This window comes from Chlamydotis macqueenii, chromosome 2, assembly GCF_036417535.1.
Source record: "Chlamydotis macqueenii isolate bChlMac1 chromosome 2, bChlMac1.mat, whole genome shotgun sequence".
NCBI lineage: Eukaryota > Metazoa > Chordata > Aves > Otidiformes > Otididae > Chlamydotis > Chlamydotis macqueenii.
The window spans coordinates 110,233,061-110,258,547 of NC_141557.1; positions in this window are offsets into that span (position 1 = coordinate 110,233,061).

The window sequence follows — 25,487 nt, forward strand, 5'->3', positions numbered from 1 at the left end:
GTTTAAATTTTATGTAAAATGTAGGCACATATGGGAGTGTCTCTGAGGTCCCATTTCGGGATGCACATCCGTGAGATCCAATACATGATTGGATGGCAGCATTTGGGTGAGATGTTACCTGCCCCTTTCCATCCCAGATTGAACAAGAGCCTGGGCACACATGCAGGGTCCATATGATCAAGGAAGCAGGATTGCATATTTGCTGTGTAACATTCCTACTTGTGCAGTATAAACACAATGTCTGGGACTTCAGTCCTTGAAACAAATACGCCTTCCAGTAGATGACCAGTTACATTTAGAATTGGGCTTTTTAAAAGCTGAATTGATTAAAAATACAGATAAATCAGATACCACACAGAAACCTAAATAAATGTTCTGTGTCGTATTTATAGCATTAAACAATAAATCACCTGGGATAGCTACCTTCTCCGAAGCAAAAGAACATGCTGGGAACAGAAGTGAACAAACTTTGCTAAATATTGAACTGAAGCTGCACAGACATCCAGATTAGTGCTGAACATGGGCATATATTAAAAATATGATCTGGCTCAGATAACAGTACAGGCAATGATGTCTTGAAACATACTGTGTATAATATTTCTAATGAAACACAATACTTCTAATGGTATAATAGATAATTGTACAACTCTTTCAATAAATAACATGTTTACAAGTGATCGAAAAATGGCAATCTTTTTGCCAAAAATGTTCCCCTTTTTCTTCTTTTCAAAAAGGGAAAAGGTGAAGCCAGGTTTGTTTACAGAGTGTGATTGCACTCAGCTGAGTGCTGGTAAAAGGCAGCTTGTAACTCAAGCCCATGCAATCAGCAGAAATAAGAAACCATCATCTGAAAACACAAAATCTATGAAATGCCTACCTGAGTTCCTCAGGTAGGACATATTAATATGTATGCTATCTTATTTTAGTGCTCTAAAACAACACAGCCACTTTAAATTAGTTGCCTGTGTTGTCTATTGCTCCGAGTCAATGACAAGAGAGAGGTACATCTACAGGGGCAATTTTTTCCCAATAAAAAAAAAAAATTCTGAATTTACAAAATTTCCATTAGATAGGTCAGGAAATGAGCCACAGGATCACCCAACATTTGTTCAGAAGGCAAAAAGATTATATTTTACAGACATTAAGTCTTAAAATCAATGCTGAAGGAACGGTGCAGTGATGATTCAGATCTGTTGAGTGTAATGCAAAATGAAGCAAGCAAACATTAATTGCAGAACCATGTGATTTGAAGTGGATAAAAAAAGTACAGTGTAATATTATTCTAAGGAAATTATGTTTTATTTTATTTTAACTATGGAAACAATAAAGAAGTTTAAAGCAAAATCTGTTTCATGTTCTGGACATAAAAGCAGTAAGAATATGTGTAACTATTCAGATACACGTTTTTAAGTAGTACCACTTTCTAAACAGGAGATGCAGTCGCATTCATGCTCTTAAGCCATTAACCTCATGTTCAAGTAAGGCAGTTAAAACAGTTTGCTGTAAATGCCAGAGAGCCATGTTTAGTATGCAGAGACCACATACCACATATCCTGATATTTTCTGAATCCTGAAATGTAATTTCTTTCAGTGATCCTTCTCCAACAAAAATTTAGTTTCCTCCAATCAGCAGAGTAAAGGCTAATTGTGATAAAAGGGGAAAGAAAAGAACTTCATGAATGAGGAGATAGAAGAGCCCACATCTTGAGTTAGTTGCTGATTATATTTGCAAAGACAAAATGAGGCTGAGTGATGCACACAGACTTTTATAAAACTATGTAGTTTAAACATTATCTCAGAAGATTTCCTGTGACAGTACAGAATTCCCAGAAAGAGAATTCTCTTCAGTAAATCTAAGTGCAATGTAGAGTTTGCATTTAGAAAGATAGGTTTTACTTTCTAGTTTGTTTCATATATTATTCAAGTATTCTACATCTAAGCTGAGTTCATTTGGTATTGTTATTAGATCTAAAATATATTAAAGAGCAATCATGCAGATCTTCAAGTGCTAGCTGACAATTAAATTGTCACAAAAAAGATGCAATATGGATTAGGAACCATGAAGATGGAATAAAGGATTGAAGCAGATTTTCAGCGAGCAAGATAAAAGCAAGAAGTTAAAAATCAGTCTAACAAATAAGTCTACCATACTCTTATCTATTACAGACATATTTTGAGCAATGAGAGCTTAAGTGGAGATAAAAGTACAAGCAAGAGGTGATATATCTGAGAAATCTCAGGCTACTGCTGATGGAAGCAGAAAAGGTAAAACTGCAGTTCTGTGAGGCGCAGATAAGGCAATAAGGGAATACTGTCCCTGCCAGGAAAATCACTGCAGACATCAGCACTGCCCTGGTCCTTAGGTGCAGGATTATTTAAGAGATTCGTTAATCATCAATATTGCTAAGTCTGTGTAAGCATGGTGGAAACTAAGTTCTCATTAGTTCACTCAGTGATAGTGTGATAGTCAGTGCGTTGGTGCATCTTGAGTCAGACAAGCAAGTGTAGGTAAACACTTATAAAATTAACTGTGTTCGATACAAACTATGTGTTTTCACAAATGTGTGCTTGTACGCAACTGACTGATCCAATTTTAGTGCTTTAACGGTTCATAAAAGTGACAAAGCACCACTGCTGACAAATCTGATTACTAAGTGCCTGCCTCCTGATTCCCAAGGGCTTACTGAACGTTACATGCTCTACATGTAAAAACATTTCGCCACATCTGGTATAGCATAGTCAGACTTCAGAAAGCATAGTACAACTTGTTAGCTCCCTATGCCTGTATTACACTGGCCAGACAGATTTCTTGGAAGCACACAAAATACTTCCTATATTCCAATAAAAATCACTCAAAAAATTATACTAGTAGTAGTAACGGATCTAAAAGGAATTTTGATCATCTAGTTCATCTCTTTGCTGAAGTATTTCAGCTAAAACTTTTCTCGTATAAAAGAAAGTGAAAAGATAGTTCCCTATGTCCCGTGGAGAATAATCTCTTTTATAGATCCCGGCTAGGCATTTCCTAGCCCCGTTTTTCTTTCAAGAGCATAACATTGCTAATTTGGGTTCAATTTGTGTTCTGCGCTAGCCACATGAACCTTTTTCTTGAATTCCTTTCTATGTCTTTATTTGTGTAACTAAGCAGTCCTACTGCAATGTGATTTCCTTGCTGAAAAATATTTGAATTACTTTAGAATAATTTGAACTCACATTTCATCTTCTAGCTTTCTTGAAACCCCTTACAGGCTTAATTTGAAAAAATATCCTTCTCTACTGTCCAGACCATTAATTTAAATTTGCAGTAGTGCCAGATCTATGACAAATTATGGAACCTTTTTGATTGCTATGGTATTTTTCCTAATTTGTACACAGTTATCCATTTTGAACATTAATCATAAGCTCTCAAAAAAAAAAAAAAAAAGCTTGTTCACAGAAAGAACAGATACAGTTCAAGCACCTTTAGAATAAACCTATTGCGTTATGTCAATAAACCCTTATCCAACTGTGGATAAAACTGGACCATGTAAGAGCTGACGAAAATTAAAAGGGAGACACCCAGAGGATGAAAATAAGGAGTGAAACCTGCTAAACTGTTAAACAAAACCAAATGTGTTCCAAGCACTGGTAAAGATTCTAGGTGGATTTTTAGTGGTATTTTTTTCGTTTGTGATTTTTTTCTTTTAAATGTTCACTAGCCCTGTCACATTTTACTGTGACGTAAATAACTTTTTATATAATTTTATTTTTGTGGGGGAGGGTAAAAGCCTCAATGCACAATCAACATTTGTGTTGATGAACTTGACTGGTGCAAGAAAGCTTAGAAGAAGTACAAAGACAATACTGAGTGCAGCAATAACATGCTGGATTGTATCAATAAGGCTTTAAAAAAATTTGAAGAATGACTATTTCTTCATCAAGGCATTATTTTTTAAGCAGACTGCTCCATTCCAGAGTTCATAAAGGTAGAATAAGAAACATCTAATCCAAGTTAGGGACAGAATATAAGATAAGACAGAGTGATAGTACAACATGGAGTGACAAATACAGTATCTTTGTGTATAATCTGGCTAAAAATTAAATGAAAAATTGATTTGTAAAGCTGCTGAAACTTTTCTTCCTTCTGACTTTGCAAGAAAATGTATCTTTTAGCTTCTAGTTGATGTGTCCCTGTTACATTCTTCATTCCTGCGTAAGTAAATAATGACAATAAAAAGCTTTATTTGCCATGAGTGCAAAAGTTTCCAGAATAAGCCTTTTGTGTAACTCTATACAGGCACACAGTGTTTTGTGCAATTACAGACTTAAGAGTACAGTGAAATAAAACACGCTGCATTTAGTGCTCACACTTAAAGGAAACCAATCTGCTGTTTAGTTACCCTAGGAAAAGTTCTAACATGTTACTATGTAATGTAAATAAGAAAAAGTCTGTTGCTATTGTTATATTATATTCAGTTCTTTGGATCCAATACAGAGTTTATTTATTAACAGCAACATTGTTATTCTCAACATAACACTAATATGCTGTGCTGGTTTTGGCTGAGATTTTGGATTTGTGCTGAAAAAAGTGTTGATAACACAGGACTGTTCTAGTTACTGCTGAGCAGTGCTTACACAGAGTTAAGACCTTCTCTGCTTCTCACCCCATTCCACCAGCAAGTAGGCTGGGGGTGCACAGTAAGTTGGGAGGGGACACAGACGGGAGAGCTGACCCCAGGTGACCAAAGGGATATCCCATACCATATGATGCCATGCTTAGCAATATAAAAGCTGGGGGAAGAAGGAGGAAGGAGGAAACTTTCAGATTTATGGTATTTGTCTTCCCAAGTAACATGATGCAGCCCTGCTTTCCTGAAGATGGCTGAACACCTGCTTGCCGATGGGAAGTCGTGAGTGAATTCCTTGTTTTGCTTTGCTTGTGGGCATGGCTTTTGCTTTACTTATTAAACTTATTATCTCAACCCACTAGTTTTCTCACTTTTGCTCTTTTGATTCTCTCCCCCATCCCACTACAGGGGCAGGAGTTAGCGAGCAGCTGTGTGGTGCTTAGTTGTCAGCTGTGGTTAAACCACAACATATGCTATTCATATAATACTAAAAAATTGAGACAATAACTTTAACATCTGTTGAGGTACAATTCCTGGCTGATTCCAGAGATCAGCAGCATCAACACTCAATTGAAATAGAGATATTTGGATTTTTAATTGTGATTCGTATGTGGCAAATCCTATACATATACAAAATCTCCAGCCGTATCTCTCCACAGAAAGTAGATGTCTTCTTATGGGAGTGGATTGCACTGAGTACTACATGGATTTGCCAATAGTTACAAACTGAAGTATGATTCACTCTTAAGTCCTAGCAAGGTGGACGTGCAAAATACAGAAGATAGTCCAAAAGATAGTGCTTTTATAAGAAAGCTCATTCTGTATCTATATCTGTGGCTATACAGTAACTGCTGAAGATGCTAGATGGCTGAATGCCCATAAATTAGTGATTTTACACAAGCATATATATATTGGTATTAAAGTAAGAAGAAAATGGCCATGTATATTATTAGAGAATATGCCTGGTAAAAATGAGTCTCATCATTGCAAAAAAGAAACAAACCAACAACTATTTGCCCTCCTGCCATGGAATTGTTGGAAACATCTAGAACACATGAAAGTAAAGTAATGCAATTGAATAGATGCCTCAAGGTGATTTGTCATAAAATACAAAATGAAATTTTAAAGGTAATAAATATTAAACTTTCATTCATACTCTTATAAAGTGTAAGGACTAATGTATCTTCAGGGAGGACTCTACGATGTATTAACTATGATAATGACGTGGCGTATCAGTGATCAGATCTTCTTAGGTGCAACCTACAAGGTCTTACAAACAAGCAATTACTGCTCCGTCAATTATTAGAAGCCAAGAAGATATCTTTTGAAAAAAACTCATTTTCCAAAGATATCCCCAAGATGCGATACTATCCTCTGGATGCTGAATTGGAGATGCAGACATGAGAGGAAGCATGGACCAAAAACTTGGGGCCGACAGAATTGTGAAGTTCTCATGTGAAATGTTATTGTGCTTAACGGAGGAGTTAGGGACTTGGTTATGCCTGTATGAAGTCACATTGGCTGTTCCACAACTTAATTATCTCCTGGTCTCATATATAAGTGTGACAGGAGTCAACTCATGGTCCTTCTTGTTGGGGAAACAACCAGACAACTGTGTTTTAGTAGGCAAGGTTTTACAGTTGACAAAACCTTAAGACAAGCACAAAATGCACAAATGCAGTAATAACTAAGTAATTATTTATATACTCAGTATTTGTCTCACCAGGCTGATCCTACTTAATCCATTGTCTTCCAGTGTTATTCTATGTTTAGAACAGAGTGCAGATTAATTTAAGAAAAATAAGAATGACGTAAATACAGTAAGAAGCAGTAACCCAAGAAGAATAAACTTTTTTTTTCTCAATGAAAAGTGGTAAGTGATCTGTAAAATCTAAATTCTTCCTCAAGGAAAAAAGATATTGAAGATCTCAAAGTGGATAATTACCTAATGAGCTATGAAGAGTTATGAAATTAGATAATTCAATATTAAGCTTAAATATAGGAAGGAAAAGCTGCTCAAAAGAAAAAAAAAAGATTTAGAAATGCTCCACTGTCTAAACCTCTAGAGATAGAAACAATATTTAGTGTTATAATATTTAAGGTAATATTTATTTACTGTAATGTTTCTAGAATCAAATATTTTCCTTCAAATACTCTAAAGATTTTAGGGAAGACTGGTTTTGAAATCTATAAATAAACTATTTCTATGTATAGTAGTCAACTTTTGTCTTGGTTGATGTAAGTGAACCATATACAGATCAGACAAAATCACTGTAGCTTGCACAACAAAATATCTCTCTTTATACCTGCTCATGTCCTGCACCTGGGTCAGGGCAACCCCCGGTATCAATACAGGCTGGGGATGAAAGGATTGAGTGTAGCCCTGCCAAGAAGGACTTGGGGGTATTGTTGGATGAAAAACTGGATGTGGGCAAGCAATATGTGCTCCCAGCCCAGAAAGCCAACTGTGTCCTAGGCTGCATCAAAAGGAGGGTGGCGAGCAGGTTGAGGGAGGTGATTGTTCCCCTCTGCTCCACTCTCATGAGACCCCGCCTGGAGTATTGCATCCAGCTTTGGAGCCCCCAGCATAAGAAGGACATAGACCTGTTGGAGTAGGTCCAGAGGAGGGCCACAACCATAGTCAGAGATCTGGAGAACCTCTCCTGTGAGGAAAGGCTAAGACAGTTGGGGTTGTTTGGTATGGAGAAGAGAAGGCTCCAGGGAGACCTTACAGAGACGTTTCAGTACTTAAAGGGGGCTTATAAGAAAGATGGGGAGAAACTCTTTAGCAGGGCATGTAATGATAGGAGAAGGGGTAACAATTTTAAACTGAAAGAGAGTAGATTCAGACTTGACAAAAGGAAGAATTTTTTTACAATGAGAGTGGTGGAACAATGGCACAAGTTGCCCAGAGAGGTGGTAGATGCCCCATCCCTGGAAACACTCAAGGCCAGGCTGGACGGGGCTCTGAGCAACCTGATCTGCTTGGAGATGTCTCTGCTCCTTGCAGGGAGATTGGACCAGATGACCTTTAAAGATCCCCTCCAGCCCAAATAGTTCTATGAGTCTATGATTCTGTGTCCTCTTGCACTGAACATGGTTCTCCATGTTAGTTTTCTGTAAAGTCTGAGGCAGATATGACGATGTTCTAAAACTAATGCTGCAAGTTTGCGCTATGGCTGCTGTTTAACTATTTCTATTTAATGAGCCAAACCAGACAACTTTTCTACTTCTGTTTTCCTTAGGCAAAGTTGCTGAGGTTGCCTGCAGCAGAAGTTCCTTATGTAAATCCACTGATAGCTGCTTTGGAGCGGAACAATAATAGGACAAAACTAAGCCTGCTTACATCATAATGCAAACACAGTAGTGGATCATACAAATGCAACTTTGGAGAGTCATTTATAAACGCCTTTTCCTTGCTTTCAGCACAACTATTATTGAATCCCATTACTGTCTTCTGTCTTCTAATGATCAAAAATGATGATCTGGTTCACCTTACCCTCTAACCAAATTTGTCCTTTTGATTAAAAAGCCTGAGATTTTGCATCTACATTTCTAATGGGTAGTTTTAAACTTGCAACTTTTTGGTAGTTCCTCACACTTACTAATTCTTCTATTCGGACTGGAGTTTTTACTTGCGATTTGCTGAACACCATTCATCAAGCATACAGTGAAAAAGTTTTGAACTTATTATATTGAGATGGTTTTGCTAGTTATAAGATTGTGGACAAAGAGTTTAAACAAGTGTTATTTGTTTAGGTTCATAATCTGTGAAAAGCCCTTTAAAATTGCATTACTTTGCATGAGAATGATCTGATTATGAGAATACCTTTAGGATGCTGTGCCACTAATCACACATCTTACGGTTCTTTCTTCTTTTGCATACTTTTTCCTGTGTATTTGTACTTCTCAGAACATTATTTAGCATTTCCCAAACAGTTTAATCAGGCTTAATTAAAATTCACTACCCTTGGAGAGGCAGTATTAGTATTCCTGTTCTACAGATGGCTGCTCTGAAGTCTAGTCTTGCCCAAGGTCAGTGTGGCTCAGAGAAGAGGACAGCAGAGCTGACTCTGCCTCTGGGTATAATCACTTCCCTGGGGCATGAACATAAGCCTGGGACAACCCTCCCCCTGCCCTTTGGAACCCACATGGTTGTTTTATAAAGTTTCTTAAAGCTTAACAACCGTGACAGGAAATTTCAATTAAATGAAGTTATGCTGGTGAAGGAAACAGAAGACTAAACAAAGCTGTTTTAGCAGCTTGTATTTTATGAGAAACAGAGGTAAGGGAGAAACCACCCACGCGTTCCAGAGTGACAGAGGCGGTAAGAGAGTACGCTCACTTTGATCGTCTGAGTGCTATGATAATCAGCAGAGCTTAATAAAATGTAGAATTCCCTGGGCTTTTGTCAATGTGAGTCTTCAGAAGGGCGTAAGATTATCGCCAAAGAAAGACCTTAAAATCTTGGGTTTAAAAATCCTGCCTACTTTCTCTAGGAGCACTAAATTGTCCCTGAAGTTGGCTGTGTAGCGTGTCTGATCTCCCTTTTTCAGAATTAGATAAGGGACATGAGATTACTTTATAACTGTTCAAAACAACTGTATTAAGAGCCTCCTTTTGGATTAGGCCAAAGAGAGTCTTTATGTTTGATTTACTAAAGTTGAGAGAAAGCCTACAGTGTTTGTGAAGCCTGGGGCCAGTATGCTGGATACAGATGTGTGAAACAGAGTCAGCAGTAACATGCTGACTACTTTGGATAACAGATTGTAATATTCAGTGTGAACTGGTAAGGTTTGTCAGCCCAGCAAAGCAGCCAAAATCTTTGCTGAGATCCTTTCTCTCTGAACGTGCACCTACTGGTTGAGAAAAAGGCTCACTCTCTCACATACTATTGCTCAAAATGCTGAGTTTATGAGATCTCCTAATGTAAAACCTTCACTCCTTCTTGCTTTCCCCACAGAGAGCTTCTCCATTCATTACCTGGACTCAATCTACTCCCACTGCCGACAAAGCAGGCAACCAATTTGTTTGCCAAAACAAAAGTTTGCCAAGTCCAGCACAAGGCTTCTCTAAACTCTGGCATTCAGCTTTTGTAAGGCATGTGCAGAGTCTACTTGAGTAAAAAAAAAAACAAACATTTTGGAGAGTGGAAACATATTTTATAAAGAAGACAATTCCTCTGCACTTACAGTCCTTTAAAGAGAATGCTAGTGTTCAGCAACTGACAACACCAGCTGATATAAAAAGAGCATTTTAATAGTAAGCGTTATGGTATTATTAAGCTTTCGGGCCAGGGATCAATGAACCTTCATGGGATTCTGTCCAGCTCAATATCTTACTATTTCTTAGGATGAAATCTTGTAGAAAGGTTGTGGAAACCCTGGATAAATTTCTCTGCTTTCTTGTGCCCTGCAATCCAGAGTCGCTACCCCTCAGCCTCAGTCCCCACCTGATGTACCTGTCAGGTCCTGGGGTCTGATGCCCCTTTACAGCAGCTCTTTTCTGCTGCAGATTTTTGCTGCTCCTTTTTATTGCTGGAACTTGCTCTAGGTAACATCTATGAAGAAGAATGGGGCTTTGGCAGCAGAGTACAGCCAGCTCCAGCCCTGGCCAAGGCACAGAGAGGTACAAGACTGTTCAGAGCAAAGCAACAAGATCCAAGCCTGAAATGTTCAAAGTCATGGTTAGAGAATTGCAAGAAGGGTATTTCTGAAAAGAGTTAGAAACAAAACATTTTATTAATCAGCTAAACAGAGCCTGATTATAAATCATAGAATCATAGAATGGTTTGAGTTGGAAGTGACTTCTAAAGGTCATCTAGTCCAACCCCCCTGCAAGGAGCAGGGACATCTCCAACCAGATCAGGTTGCTCAGAGCCTCGTCCAGCCTGGCCTTGAACGTTTCCAGGGATGGGGCATCTACCACCTCTCTGGGCAATCTGTGCCAGTGTTCTACAACTCTCATTGTAAAAAAATTTTTCCTAATATCTAATCTAAATCTACCTCACTCTGTTTTGAAACCATTACCTCACTCTATTTTGAAACCATTACCCCTAGTCCTGTCACAACAGGCCCTTCTGAAGAGTCTCTCCCCGTCTTTCCTGTAGGCCCCCTTGAGGTACTGGAAGACTCCGCTCCCCAGGGCCTCCTCATCTCCAGGCTGAGCAGCCCCAACTCTTTCAGCCTGGACCCACTTTCCCTATCCCTTTTGAGGAATTTATAGCCATCCATTGCAGCTCTCCAGTTGTGTGAGCCATCCCACCCTGTTTCTGTTCATATACATTGATAAGATCTCCCTCAGCCTTCTCTTCTCCAGGCTGAGCAGTCCCAACTCTCTCAGCCTTTCCTCACATATAAGGTTCTTGAGAACCTTGATAGGTTCTCACTTCTCATAGGGAAGTGATTCTCCCCCTCTACTCTGCCCTGGTGAGACCCCACCTGGAGTACTGTGTCCAGTTCTGGAGCCCCCAACATAAGAAGGACATGGACCAGCTGGAGAAGGTCCAGAGGAGGGCCACGAAGATGATCAGAGGGCTGGAGCACCTTTCCTATGAGGACAGGCTGAGAGAGTTGGGGCTGTTCAGCCTGGAGAAGAGGAGGCTCCGGGGAGACCTGATAGCGGTCTTCCAGAACCTCAAGGGGGCCTACAAGAAAGATGGGGAGAGGCTGTTTAGTAGGGCCTGTTGTGATAGGATGAGGGGTAATGGTTTTAAAATAGAGGGAGGTAGATTTAGATTGGATATTGGGAAAAATTTTTTTACAATGCGGGTTGTAGAACACTGGAACAGGTTGCCCAGAGAGGTGGTGGAAGCCCCATCCTTGGAAATGTTCAAGGCCAGGCTGGATGAGGCTCTGAGCAACCTGATCTAGTCGGGGATGTCCCTGTTCCTTGCAGGGGGGTTGGACTAGATGACCTTTGAAGGTCCCTTCCAACTCTAACCATTCTGTGATTCTATGATTCTATAGTCTTAGTGGCCCTTCACTGGACTCTCTCCAATATGTCCTTGTGTCTCTTGTACTGAGCAGGCCAGAGCTGGACACAGCACTCTGGGTGAGGAGCTCACCAGTGCTGATTAGAGGGGTAGGATCACCTCCTTCAACCTGCTGTCAACAACTTATCTAATGCAGCCAAGGATACCGTTAGCCTTTTTTTTTAGAAAGGGCACATTGCTGACTCACTTTCAACCTGGTGTCCCCCAGGTCCTTTTTGCTGAGCTGCTTTCTAGCAGGGTGGCCCCCAGACTATACTGGCACATGAGGCTGTTCCTCCCCAGGTGCAGGACTTGGCACTTTCCCTTGTTGAACTTCATGAGTTTATATCCTGGGAAAGAAAATAATCTGACTTCTTAATTTTCCTGCTACTGTGAACTTTACTTTTCTAAGAGCTTTGAAAAAGGATCTTCCATTAAAATAGACAAATAGATAAGAATATATGATCTATTTTATCAGGGGAAATATTTTTTTTCTAATTCTTAGATGCTGAAAAGATTTAAATGTATTTTGCTTATGTCTTTTTTTCTTATAGCATTTTTTTTTTAGGATGAAAACAAAAGAGCATTGTAGTTTCACATATGTATGAATACTGATCAATAAAGTGGTAAATATTCACTTTATGAAGCCAAACTATCTTTTCCCATGCAGACTGTATTTCTCAAGGTATCCACAGATTCTACACTTGGTTTACACTCGTACCAATTTCCCCAGTAAAGAAGTAAGACAGAGGTTTCTTGGTCCCGCTGGAACTTTAAAAAAATGTCTGATGCCACATTTGCTGTACTGTAGTCCTCAGATGCAACAGGAGTCAGAGTTCAGATAGCAGTGTTATTAATTTAACTATTTCAACCTTCAGATGTCTTAGAGCTCTTGGGGGCACATGATTCAGGCCTGGTGATGTTTTTAGTGTTCATTTTGTTGGTTTGTTCCATGGGCCCTCCTACAATCACTTCGGTTTCAGACAGACCCTTTGCTGAGCCCACTCCAAGAGGGAGGTTATGGAGGTGGAATTTTTCTTATTTCCACAGTGAATGTAAAGGCAAAGAATTTGTGTAGCAGTATATCTGGCCCTACTAAAAGAGCATGGGTTTCATCTCCCAATTTGTTTGAGGGATTTAGTATTAGTTTTTGTTTTATTTCTTAGTTATTAGCTTCAAATTCTGGTTCAGTCTGCCTTATTTTTCTTTTCACTTAGGTGTTTGCCTTTCTGTCATCCCCTTTGTAATATTAATTCGAATATGCATGATTTCAGCAATTTGAAAGATGTTTTCCTGTTTCTGGCAAACTCACTTCTTTTCCTTTTTGTCTTGTTTTCATCCTTATTTAAGCCTTTCTTATTACAATGCAATATGCACAATGTCTGTAAGAATTTAATTTTCTTAACTACTCCTTTCAGCCTCCCTTTTCACAGGCTCCCTCATTTATATATGTAGTTCTGTTTCTTCATGACTTCATGAAATAGTACATGAACCGGAAAAATTGTTTTGCATGTGTAATCTTTTTCTTGTTAGTAGAAAGGTGTACAAGGCCACAAATTACTTTTGTTCCCATAGTAGCAATTCCTGTATGCTAAAAACAATATGATTCAATAGAAATGGACTGGACAACTTCTTGAATGGTAGTTGTATCAGTCATGCTGCGGAATGATGGTCCAGATGCAATCTCCAGCTCAGGAAATCATTACCTAATTGCTGGAAACTGAGATGGTGTACCAGGGGAAATATTACCCTTTATGCATTCTCCATCTCATATATACCTCCCTAAGCATACCAATGACTGTCCAAGACAGGATATTGAGGCAAATGGCTTTTTTGGTATAACTCCATATGCTTGTTTGTATAAAAAGTAAATCTGTTAGGAAGAAAATGCTTCATGGAGTGAGTTAGATTTCCCCAGAACTTTATTTCATAGGAAAGCAGAGAAAAGAGTCTTGACGTTATTCAATTATTCATTCTAAAACACTTTAAATTTAAAAGTACCTATTAATTTATAAAAAAAAAGGCAAAAATGAAGTGAAAAAAATTTGTTGCAACATGAAATTTCTTCTGATCTAAAAATATTTTTCTTCCAGTATGTTCCTTTCAGAACTGTGTCACAATGGTCAGTGTTGTTCCTTTCAGAGCATCACAGACTTTGCAATTTTTAAAAGCTTTCACAAATCAAAACATCCAAAGCCTTGAAAATACAAACAGGCTCAAGATTGCACAAAATATAAAGTCCTTCCTGGCATATGAGAAGAGATTCAGTTATATTGAAATGAAAGGCTACTGCCATTGGTGTTTTCTTGCAGTTTCTGTCATAAAAAGCTTAGGGCAAAATCAGACCAAGAAATGCAAATTTAAAGGTAGTCTACATCCAGGATGTAACTCGAAATGCTTCCATCCTCTATAAAGTGCTTCCCAGTCACACTCTTCTAAGCTTCATTACAGCTTGATTTCACCTTTGTGTTTAAGTTATGGTTCTTTCCTTGAAGGAACCTGGTTACCTCATGCAGTTTTCATCCTGCTTGCAATGGTCATAGGTTTTTTTTTTTCTTTATTTGGAAAGGCATTTGATTATAAATGTGGACTGACCGTGAAGCTCTTGGTGGTCATCAGATTGGAGGAACACACACAGTTTGTTATGATTGTGGGCTGTTTCTGATGGTCTGCCCATTCAACCTGCTTCACTGGTTGTTCCTGTGAATTTGGGAGGGTCTGTGTATTTGACCTATTGTGGAATGTAAAAATTCTGAACTATGTAGTGAATTTTAACTATGATATATTTATCAACGCATTCCTAACTGCTTCAGAAGATGTCTTATTCTCTTTGCTGTTTTATTAACTACAAAGTTATAATGACTTTAATATATCTATCTATCTATATATGTCTATTGTAATTAGAAACATTAAATCCTATGAAGAGAGGCAGAAATTTGATCATTCTTAAAAAGCACTGTCTGACTGGAACAGAGCAGCATAACTAAGATAAAACTGCATTTAATTTACAATTCAATGCTCTGAAACAAAGGTTTGAAACTGAATCAATTTTATTATGTCCAGAGAACACTTAAGATGCAGGAAAGGCTCAGTACTTTTACTGAAAGAGCTCTCATCTTAAACTACTGGGAAACAAATAAACATTCATATTAATGCTTGGCCTGTATTGGAGGACTTGAGCATATCTCTGGTTGGAAACTTGCTGTGTAGGTTTAGTTTTTATGGGGCATTCCCAGCAAGAAAAAGGATAGCATTGGTAATTTTATAACCAGCCCGGTAGTAATAACTTGGGTGCAGATATCCAAAGTGACATGCATATTTCAGAATCTACCATGCTGAATTAGTTTTTTTTTCTGGGATCTAGCCTTACTTAAAAGGAAGGCTTTTTTTAAAGAAATCAATTTACTCTGGTAAAAATTCTCGGAAGTACTAGATTTTCCCTTGCTTTTTTGTCAGGATGTGAAGGCTGCCTTTACATCTTTCCATATTTTCTGTGAAGCCTTGAGCCAGCTCTGCCGGTTTGGCTATAAAGCTGTTACCCAGCTGTCAGCTTGTACAGTGGCATTTTTTAATAGCTCCGCTATCTCATGCTAAGTCTGCTTAGCCTTCCAGGAAATATGTGTTCTGCCTTGGATGTGTCAAGTGCATGGCAGAGTTGTTAGAGTAATCATTCCATACTAGCTATCATCATATCTGTTAAATTGATGATTTTCCTTGCAGTCATGAAAGAAGAAAGTGCAAAGTTTAAAGCACTGCATCCATTTATTGATTCCTAAGTCTTGCACCTTGCCTAGTTCTTAGCCCTTCTTTCTTTTTTCTTTTTCTCCACTGTATCTACTGGACCTATTTCCCTCTGCCCTTTCTCAAGCGTGCACATTGCTGCACAGAAGGCCATGCTGTTACCTCCACAGCGTAGCCCCAAAGAAACAAAGCTGCTTTTTGTTGTCTACTTTTTTTTTTTTTTAAACTTAAAATTAGTGCTCTCAATACTTTCCCTCTCATTGCAAGGAATGAATCATAGCTTTGAAAAAACAAAGACTCACTTTCTCACAGAAGTACAGTAACAAAGGCTTTAAGAAAAGATAAAAAAAAAAGAAATAGTAAAATACTTATATTAAAGTGAAAACATAGCTGCAATATGACAATGGCATTTTTCTTGCTGAAACAAAAATAAAATCTTTTTGAAAGAATATATTAAAAATATTGTTAAAATTGGACCTTTCCTATAAAGAAAAATCTGTTACATTATAATGACCACTTCTAATTGGTGGAATCTTCATTTAAAAATGTTGCATACCTCTAGTTTCTTATTCCTTCTTCTATATGACGGCATTTTTTTATGTCCTCAAAATACAATAACTTCTAAATGTAATAATTTTAACATGTACATAATCCCTCAAAAGACACTCACAAAACATGCTGCCTATTTGGGTGTACACAGGATCGACTTCATACCAGATTTCAGACGCACAATCTGATTCAGCCAAATCATTAAGCACATACTTTGCTTGAAGCCAGGGATAACTCCACTGACCTTAAAAATCCTATTAGCAAGTTTGCCTTGATTTGAAACCCACAAATGTCTCATTAAACTAAATCACACTGACTATATAGACTTTTAACTCACAGCCCAGGCAGATATATATGATTAATCTTTGCTGGGTCAAGACCACAGTATTCACTCTCTAAAAACTTTATCACTTACGTGTGATAAGGTGTACAATTAAGTATAATTATAGGTTCTCATGTCTGGACCAATTAAAAAAAAATTCTTGCTTTGGAAAAATTTTGGCATTATCTGTTTCGCTTGTACAAAGAATATGTTTTCTTTTCTCATCCTGCACCCAGGACAAAATCTTCCCTTCATAAGACATTGGGCTGAATTCTTCCCCTCTCCTGTTTCCGTTCTTATAGATAAACAGAGCTTTTATAGTTGCAACAGCTAACAATTTTAAAATTGGAAGAAAAATACTATAATGATTTTAGAGAAAATGTACGTTTATGTTTCAGAACTTCCAGAACATGTATTTCATGCCTTGCAGTGTGAGTGTATTCACAGCTTTGAAATCTGCAGCCCTTTAATGACTCTTGCTAGTCACTTATTGCAGTCATAAATTTTGTAACAACAGATAAAACATTTCAAGGTGCGTTGTCAAAGAGGAACTCAATAGTTTAATGTGCCGTGCTGCTTATATAAAACACTGTGCTAACAAACTGGCACAATATCCTAACTAAATGTAGTACAAATTGTATAATGCAGTGATTAGTAAATCTATGTTACTGACTCAGGAGGAAGGCATACTAAATTAGACATGATGATCACCAGAAATTAAAACCGAATATGTGCAAGTTCAACAATCAAACAACAGATGACTACATGTAATTCCCTTTTTAAACCCACAGATTTTTTAAAAGCCATTTAAAAAATATGAAAACGCAGGTAAAAATTATAGTTTTGTTTTTAGCAGAATATATGATTTTTAACCTAACAATTCCCAGATGAGCTTAGTCATAAATAAAACCTCAGAAACCTTCAGTCACAGGAACTGTGAATGAAATGCCACTCACAGAAGGAGCCATCAGCTGGTCTATATGATAGACAAGTGCCACTCACTGTCACCCAGCTATTTATTCCTTTACTGAGGAGCTCTTTTAACATAGAAGCAATCAGGCAGAAAACTTCTGAGTGTCAGAGTTGCGAGAGAAATCGTTGTTTGGCCTAGAAGAGTATGAATAATCAACAGGAGAAGTGGGAATTCTTAGTAGTTATGGACACTTTGTGGACAATTGTTGTTAGTAACTGATAAAAAAATGAATTATCTATTAATGTACAGTGTCAAAAGAAATTACATCTTAAATGGCATTCAAACTCAATCATTTTAGAAAGACTTCATAACAAAGCAGAGGGCTATTACGTTTTAACACTGCAACATGCAATTTAACCAGACATAACTGAAAGTTAGTCAGGTTTTCTGCTGGATAGGAGAAATACGCTGTACTGGAGGTCATACTAATGGAAATGGTTATCTTAAATTTTTTATTAATGTACATTAAAACAATGAAATAGGGTGTGAATTTTAAAGTGAACATATCTGGAGCAATGGTGTACATAACACAAATCTAATCACACAAGCTTAGGTTAGGTGGCTCTATAACAAGACTGTTTCAAGGACTCTTTTTTTTTTTCTGCAAAGATTAGAGGTGTTTATAGTGACAGGGAAAGAAGCAAAGCAGGAGATTGTTCTTCTGATGGATGAACTACTAATCTTCTCTTCCTTATCCAAGGATGTTCAATAGCCAACAAAAAAAAAATGAAGTGGTTACCTTAAGCTGTCTTTACCTATTCTGTTGTTACATTTCTCTCAAGCTTGCACTACACCAATCCTGTGGTATGCCGGAACACTGCAGGCACAGTAAAGGATTGTGTATGTATATGAGTTTATACATGTTTATCTGTATGCTCAGGTGTGTTGACTGACATTTGCACTATCTGACCTTGCGCTATCTGAAAAGAAATATTTGAGTAGTAAGGGTTTACTGAATAAGCTCAAATGCAGAATACCATCTACTCACAGATAGATAAACATTAGATTTACATAATATAAATGTAGCCTAATGGTGAGTGCTACCTCATTTTTTTTTTAGCTTGGTCTATTAACCAAAATAATTGTTTATGCAACTAAATATTTAGAATATTCTAGGATGACTCCCAAAGACTCTGGTGAGCTTTAGACCAGGTCTTCAAAATATCCAGCATGTGAAATGACATTGACCCATCCATTCATGGCATTTTTTTATGCTATGCTGTTGGAAAAAAGTGTGTTTGGAAAAAAAAAAAGCCATGGACGTAGTGCAAGGTTTTTTCAATAACCTTTGAATTATTTATCTATCTTTAAAAATCCAAGATGTTTATGATTAAATATTAAAGATTAAGGTGCAATATTTTAGACTACAAGGAAATTATAAAGACACATTAGTAGCTGAGATACCATCTAGTCACCATCACTAAATGTCCATTCTTATCTGAACCAGCTACTGGTGCAGTTGACAGTAGGTTTTTTCTCCTACAGAAACACTTTAATTTCTTAAGAAGCACCTCTGAACTATTGTGCCATTACTTTTTAAAAGTCTACATAAGGCTAAACTTGCTGTTATTGAAACTTTGAGTAGAAGCTATTATTTCAGGCAGCATAAGTTTTTTTTTTAAAAAACAGCTACTCTATTAGTATGTATTATTAGTATGCTGGCAGCATTGATACTGTTTCTTGTACAGGCTAATTCACAGTTTTTAAACATCAGCACAGAAAACATAAGAATACATGACAGCTGTCCTGCACAAAGTGACAGATTTATTTTCCACAGATAAAATATGTAACTATAATTAATGAAGGAATGTAAAGTAAAGAATAATGAAGAGTTAATATTATGAAAAAATATGGAACAATAATTAATGGCATATTAAACATACCCACAATTAAATATTTCAGTTTTATGTGATATCTCATAGGAAAGAACATTTGTTATAATACAATCATTTGCCATGTACAGTGAAAAACTAATATTCTGAGAGACCAGGAAAATGATTGTTAATAATTTATTTGCAAAAGCAAGTGTTAACTGTCCCCAGATTTCTTTTCACACAAGTATTCTCTATATTCTTTTGAGAAAAATGACTGTGATGCTAAATGCTGTGTATTTTGCCTGCGCTGTGCCATTAGTAGATGATAACCCCGACTTAGACAGAAAGATAGATGAATATGCTGGTTTTATGCTGTACCAGTCAGGACGACACACGTCTGCTTGTGCTTGGATCAATCTCACTGTTATGTTTGGCCAAATAATTGATTTTAAGTAACATTACTTGAACGCTTATCTTGTGCTGAGTGAAATGACTTCAAGAGTCTTGAGGAGTTTATTATGCAGACAGTTAAGGAATAAACAAGCAGAGGAGCTCCTTGAGACAGGACTTCTGCTGGACCCTAGGTTAAATCCACCTTCTGTATGCAGATTTTGCCTTTGAAATCTTGAGAGTGCTGCTGGCTGGAAGCTGAAAGGAGGCAGACCTTGCTGTGCATGCTTTGCCTTTCTTCTTTTCCCCAGCTGTACCCTCTAAGTGGCTCTTTGCTTCCATTCAGCTCAGTATTTCGTTGTTTTTAATGTATTTGCTGTCACGTGAAAACAGGTAAGGCTTTTTCACCCACATAACAAGGGGGCAAAATTTCTGCAAACAAGAGGACAGATACACAACAGGAATTAACCTGAAACAAGTTTTCACCAGGCAGTTGTGCCAGGGCTTTCTATGTAGAATAACTTAGACTGTGAGTGAGTGTCACCAAACATTTCTATGCAGACAGCTTAGGATAGGTTCCCTTCCTTATCCTGAGAAAGTGGAAAGAAGAAAACATTGGATGCTACCAGATAAAAGAAATTTCTTGATCACGTTATCACCAGAAAGCCTTGGAGGGTCTTGTAATTATTTTTTCTATGAAGGGTCCATGAGGCAAATGGCCAACTTGAGTGTCTTGTGGAAGGAAATCCTGGATAAAGTGGAGCTGGAACAACGCAAAACATCTAGCTGTTTTTGTAGTCTAGTGTTTTGGAGGAGGTGACAACTGGTGAAGGTGACACATTGAAACCACTTGTTAATGTAGTAACACAGCTTAAAATAGCCTGCACAATCACAGTAAACTCCAGAAGTCCTTTGGCACAGTCTTCTAACTGGAAATTTTTGGCAAATAGCATTGAGCAATGATAAGATGATGAAGGGGTAATATTAAGTCAGTCTTGATAAATCATATGACGTGATTGCTTCAGTCTCTCATACACCAAAGTAAAAGAATAGCCTTTCCTTGAATTACCTGATAGTTTGTTCATGTCTGAAACAAAACTCTTGAAAAATAATTGCAGAATAGTCCCATGAAGAACTAAATAGCTTCTGTTAGAAGCAAAAATTTTACCCTGCATTCAGGCTAAAACACTGCTATACTGCAAAGACCTTTCCAATAACAGAATGTGAAATGAAAGCTGAAACTAGCATTTATAAGCTATAAAAATTACACTGTTTGTATTATATGAATTGTCTTGTAATTGCGTGAATGTAGGGTCTATTAATTTGTTAGAAAATACCGGGACAATCTTCTACATATCCTTTTACATGATAATATTTCTACCAAACTTATTCACTCATTACCATAATATGATCCATCTTGCAATTAATAATTTTAATTATACACGGGTACATGGTCATTTCATGTAAAGTAGTTTTAACAGCAAGCCGTTCTTTTGCTCAGAAGTGGTTCAGTCTCTGCGTTTAACTACAAGTTTTTCTACGAAGCATAAAGATGCTCTCTTAGGGAGAATGGTGTACATGTGAAGTTTAATTTCTTTTCAGTACAGTCCTGCAACATCCTGACTCTCATTTCCAAGGACCAGACACAACATGAAAATGGTCCTGCTTTCTCTCAGGGTGAAACTGCAGATTTCCTTCCTGGTTTAATTTCGGAAGTTACACACAGCAACCTTGGCCCCCTGAGTGCTGCTGAACCTAATGTACGTAAATCGTAATTTAAGCAATGTTTTAAAAAGTTTTAATTTTATGTTGAAAAACTAAAATATCTTTTTTTTTTTTTTTAAAAAAGGACACACTCCAAGCAAAAGTACATTTAAGATGTGACATTGAGAGACTTGCATCAGGGCACATTTATTCCAGCAAGTATAATCTTTAGCAGAAGTTAGTGGTTTTTGTTTTAGATTCACCAAAGATTTTGCGGGGAGGTTTACCAAGATTTCAGACTAGGAATGAGGAAAATAACAAAGTTGTGGAGGAGCTTCAGCAGGAGACCTAACTAGAGCTGCATCCTGATGCTTTAAAGAAAAAGTTTGCCTTTTGTTTTTCCCTGAGCTTCAGAATGTAAGATATAAAGGCCAGGGAGTTCTTGCAGCAGTGTCTTAAAATGGGGATATCCCTATGTTCTGCACAGGCTGCAGAAATAATTCTGAATGTCTCATTACCTGCCAGCAGAATGTACTAATAGGAGCAATGCCCTCTATTATTGGAGCTCAAACAAAATCTATGTCTCCTGCCAAAAATGACTGCTTGCTTGAGGCAAATCCTCTGCGCTACTCATTCTTCCACCACCTGTAAATCATGCGTACACAGACCCTGTAAATACGAGCTGTGCTAAATAACAGTGTAGCAGGGGTATTTTGGGTCCCAGAGAAGCAGTAGCTGAGGTTTAGTCTCATATGTGAGCAGTTGGCTGTCTTGGTTCTTTTACTAGTGGATCGGTTCACTAAGGTCTGACCTCTTGCCTCCCCTCTGCCTTGGCTGACGTGGCGAGTGCTCCCTCCTCCCATCAGTCGTCTGTGGCTGTAGGACCAGTGAGGTCACCCCTGCCTTTGCCCTTCTAATATTGACACAGCTTGCACTGGCAACAGCGTGGGTTTTGCCAGGATGGCTTGTAGGGACTTCCCTGAATGAAGTAAGTTGAGTGAGAATTTAAGATTTTGCTGGTTCAAACGGTGCATGCGAAGTAGGAGACTGAAGTAGTATATCAGTAAAGAAGTTTTCTGTGTAGACATGATTGATGTGAACCTTGCAGTAATAAGCAGAAAAGTACCAAAAGAAGAGACAACGGGTAAAATGATTTGTCATTAATGCTGTAAGACAAAATCCAGACCAGGTCTAAAGTCTGCTTTTCCTTCTCGTTTCTGCAATCAAAACTTTTCTTGCTGCCTGCATGGTTAACGGCCCACACATTTAATGGCCTTTGACATAACACTAATGTTTTTCCCACTTGCCTTCCTGCTACCCAGCTTTGCCCATATTTGCATCCACAGCCCCTTGGTAGTGCCACTGAGGTGATCATTGTCAGTGCCCAAAGGCTCCAGCACTCATCAGAGTCAAAGGGTGAGACAGAAAAGGCTGAGAAACTCTCTGAATCCTGTTAAAAGATGAGTTAGGGTTGAATTTGTGTTGAGCAATGTGAGTACTGCAAAATAGCTTTCTGAATAGCTGGTTTATTTTAGATTAATAGAACCTTGTGTTGCAAATTATCCTGCAGAGATCTTTCAGTGCTCTTTGCATGTGTGCATGGACTTATGTTCTCAGAGAAGCATGTTGACACTTATATTACATATAAATACCTATACTTGGAAAAAATATGACCTTTAATTTGGTACTTCTTTTGCTTCTTGCTTTTACTGGTGATCTTTCATGATGTTACAGTTAATTGAACATAGGATTAATTTGATCACCACTTCATTAACAAGAGAAACCGTAAAAAAGTATGCTGGCATTCTCAGTGTGTAACAATGAATTTCCCAATGTAACTTGCCATGCACTGTTTTATTACAAAGCTGAAGAACATTCTTCTGGTTACTATTTACTTAAATACAAGCTTTCTAGCAGAGACTAAACAATGTATAATCCCTACAGAAACCTGAGCTGCTTATATTAAAGTCAGATGTGATGTAAAATGGAGAGTTTCTGTTATTCTTGGCTCAGTAATATGCAATTATGGTAATTTCTACCAGCACTCTAAATGCCTGTGCTTTTGTGACAAAACAGAAGAGGCCTTTGCTTGGCTGTTTCTCTTCCATTAGTGACAGGATGACTTAACTGTGTTAATGTAGGCTGGAGAGTTTCTGTGTCAGAGATGGCTTTGCCTGATAGGGGGAATGTATGAGGGAGTTTTATAAGCAAAGTGCTTTGTTATGCACCAAGACACATAGGTACATGAACACAGAGGTTGCTATTCCTCCCAAGTGGTCAACATCTTCCTCACTTTAATGGCTAGCTCCAGGAAAGAGGTTGCTAAATCCCTGCTAATAATAGCTGCAGGTCCAGATAAGTTTAGCAGTTTCTTAATCGAAGCTCAGAAAGCACTGTCGGGAGCAACACACAGAGAAGTAGGTAGGCAGCATACTCTGTTGTCCCGTAGTTCGTTAAAAATTCCTATGTCAGGTATGAGTGAAGGAGACAAAAGGGCTTTTACCAGGAACTCCAAAACTACTAAGAACAACAATGATTTGAAAGGTAAATAATGAAGATAACAACCAATTATAAAAATAATTTAAGTAACTTCTCAGTTTCAAGCACATGACTAGATCTGTTGAAATAATGCTGTAGAATGAAAGCTAAGAGATTTTTTTTGAAAAAACATTCTGATCTTTACTATCAGCTTGGCAAGGAGAAAGAGTGAGAAATAAAGAAAAAAGCCTTACTTTGCAGGCTGGTGGAGAGGATTTTGGAATCCTTCTACTCACACCACTACAAATGTGTGAAGTTGGAGGTGGAATACCATGTTCATAGGAAAAAAACAAACCTTGCAATTTATATTTCCACTTAGCATAGAAAGTGAGAGCAAACAAAATTAGAACAAAATTAAGCTTTTTTTTCTTCTCCTATAAAGAAACAATATGAACAACAGGAGATGTGTAATTTCTTTGCAGATGTGAGATTCTTATTACATTTGCCAGAGCTGTCTTAGTAATAATATTCTTTCTATTGTCATAGGCATCATTAAACAGAAAGCCTACAATTTGCCTGGAATACACATTTCCTGAGTCATAATCACCATTAACTTGAATTATAACTATTCATATGTCAGAGCCTTCATTCATTATAACTGTTAATATTTTCTAGCACCTACTAATGATTTGCAACATAAATATTGTAGAAAGATGTTGTTCTTGCCTCTAAACAATTGACAACCAAAATTGGATATTGGAAGACACATAAGGATAGAAGTCACATTTGCTAAGAAACTGGCATCTGTTTCAGCAGACAATAATTAGTTCATGACACCTAACCAAGTAGTTTGCAACACTAACATACCACCCAGATGAGGGTGTAGTAAGTTCTTCTCTCCACAAAACATCTGGTCACCCATGCCAAGATAGAAAATATAAAAATCAAGATGGACTGTTTGCTACGTCTCAACATTCACCTCCCTTGGGGACTTGCAATATTTTCAAGTTTATTAAAATTATGTGATGGGTAGTCGATTGACACACTGGCAAGTGTAACTGGTTTTTGCAAATGACTAAACCCTTGCTCTTAGGTAGAGTAATTATATAGAGGGTGGTGAAACATTAACCACATTACCAATGTACAATTTGTAGATAATATGAGTACTATTTTATGAATTTTCAAGAGTGGTGTCATTGCTGCGTACTGTATCTTAGTATTGTCACTGTGCAGAGTTGAGTGTAACCACACCACAGCTTTATGTCAGAAATAGCAAAGTTATTTATATTTCCCATCTCTAAGCACTGCCCCCTCAGAAAGCCTTTCGCAGTCGATGTTTCTGATCATGACTCATCAGCTGGCTGAATAAAATCTAAACAGATAAAAGAAAAAATACTTTTATACTACTTAATGTCTATGAGAACCCACTAATTCTTCTGCATATTTCTGTGAAGTTTGTGTCAGGCCTCTGTTACTAGGTTGATTCAGCTCAGAGATATGCAATATTTTGCCTTTATGACTCTGTATCATCCTTTACCCTGCAGTTGGAGATGCATTGTCCCCTGACTCACAAACACTGCTGAATTATGGGGTAGCACTGCCAATTTTCCAGTACACACAAGATGAGATATATAAACAATCATTTCCTCATAACAGCAACATGAACTAAGCTGGGCTCAACAAAAATGAAGTAAAACCTGCTCAATAACAAACCTAATTTTTCTTGCTGTCTGTGATTCAGTGTTGCTTTTCCTTCTCATATTTGAAATTCTGGATATAAAAAAATGTGGAATTCATTTCCATAAGCCACCAATGAACCAAGGCCAAGTCTGTATAGCATTAATCTATACTTATGCACATGTATGTATCTGTATGTATGAACATTCAGACATGCATAAGTAGTCAGTATCAATACTACACATAGGATGATAACTCA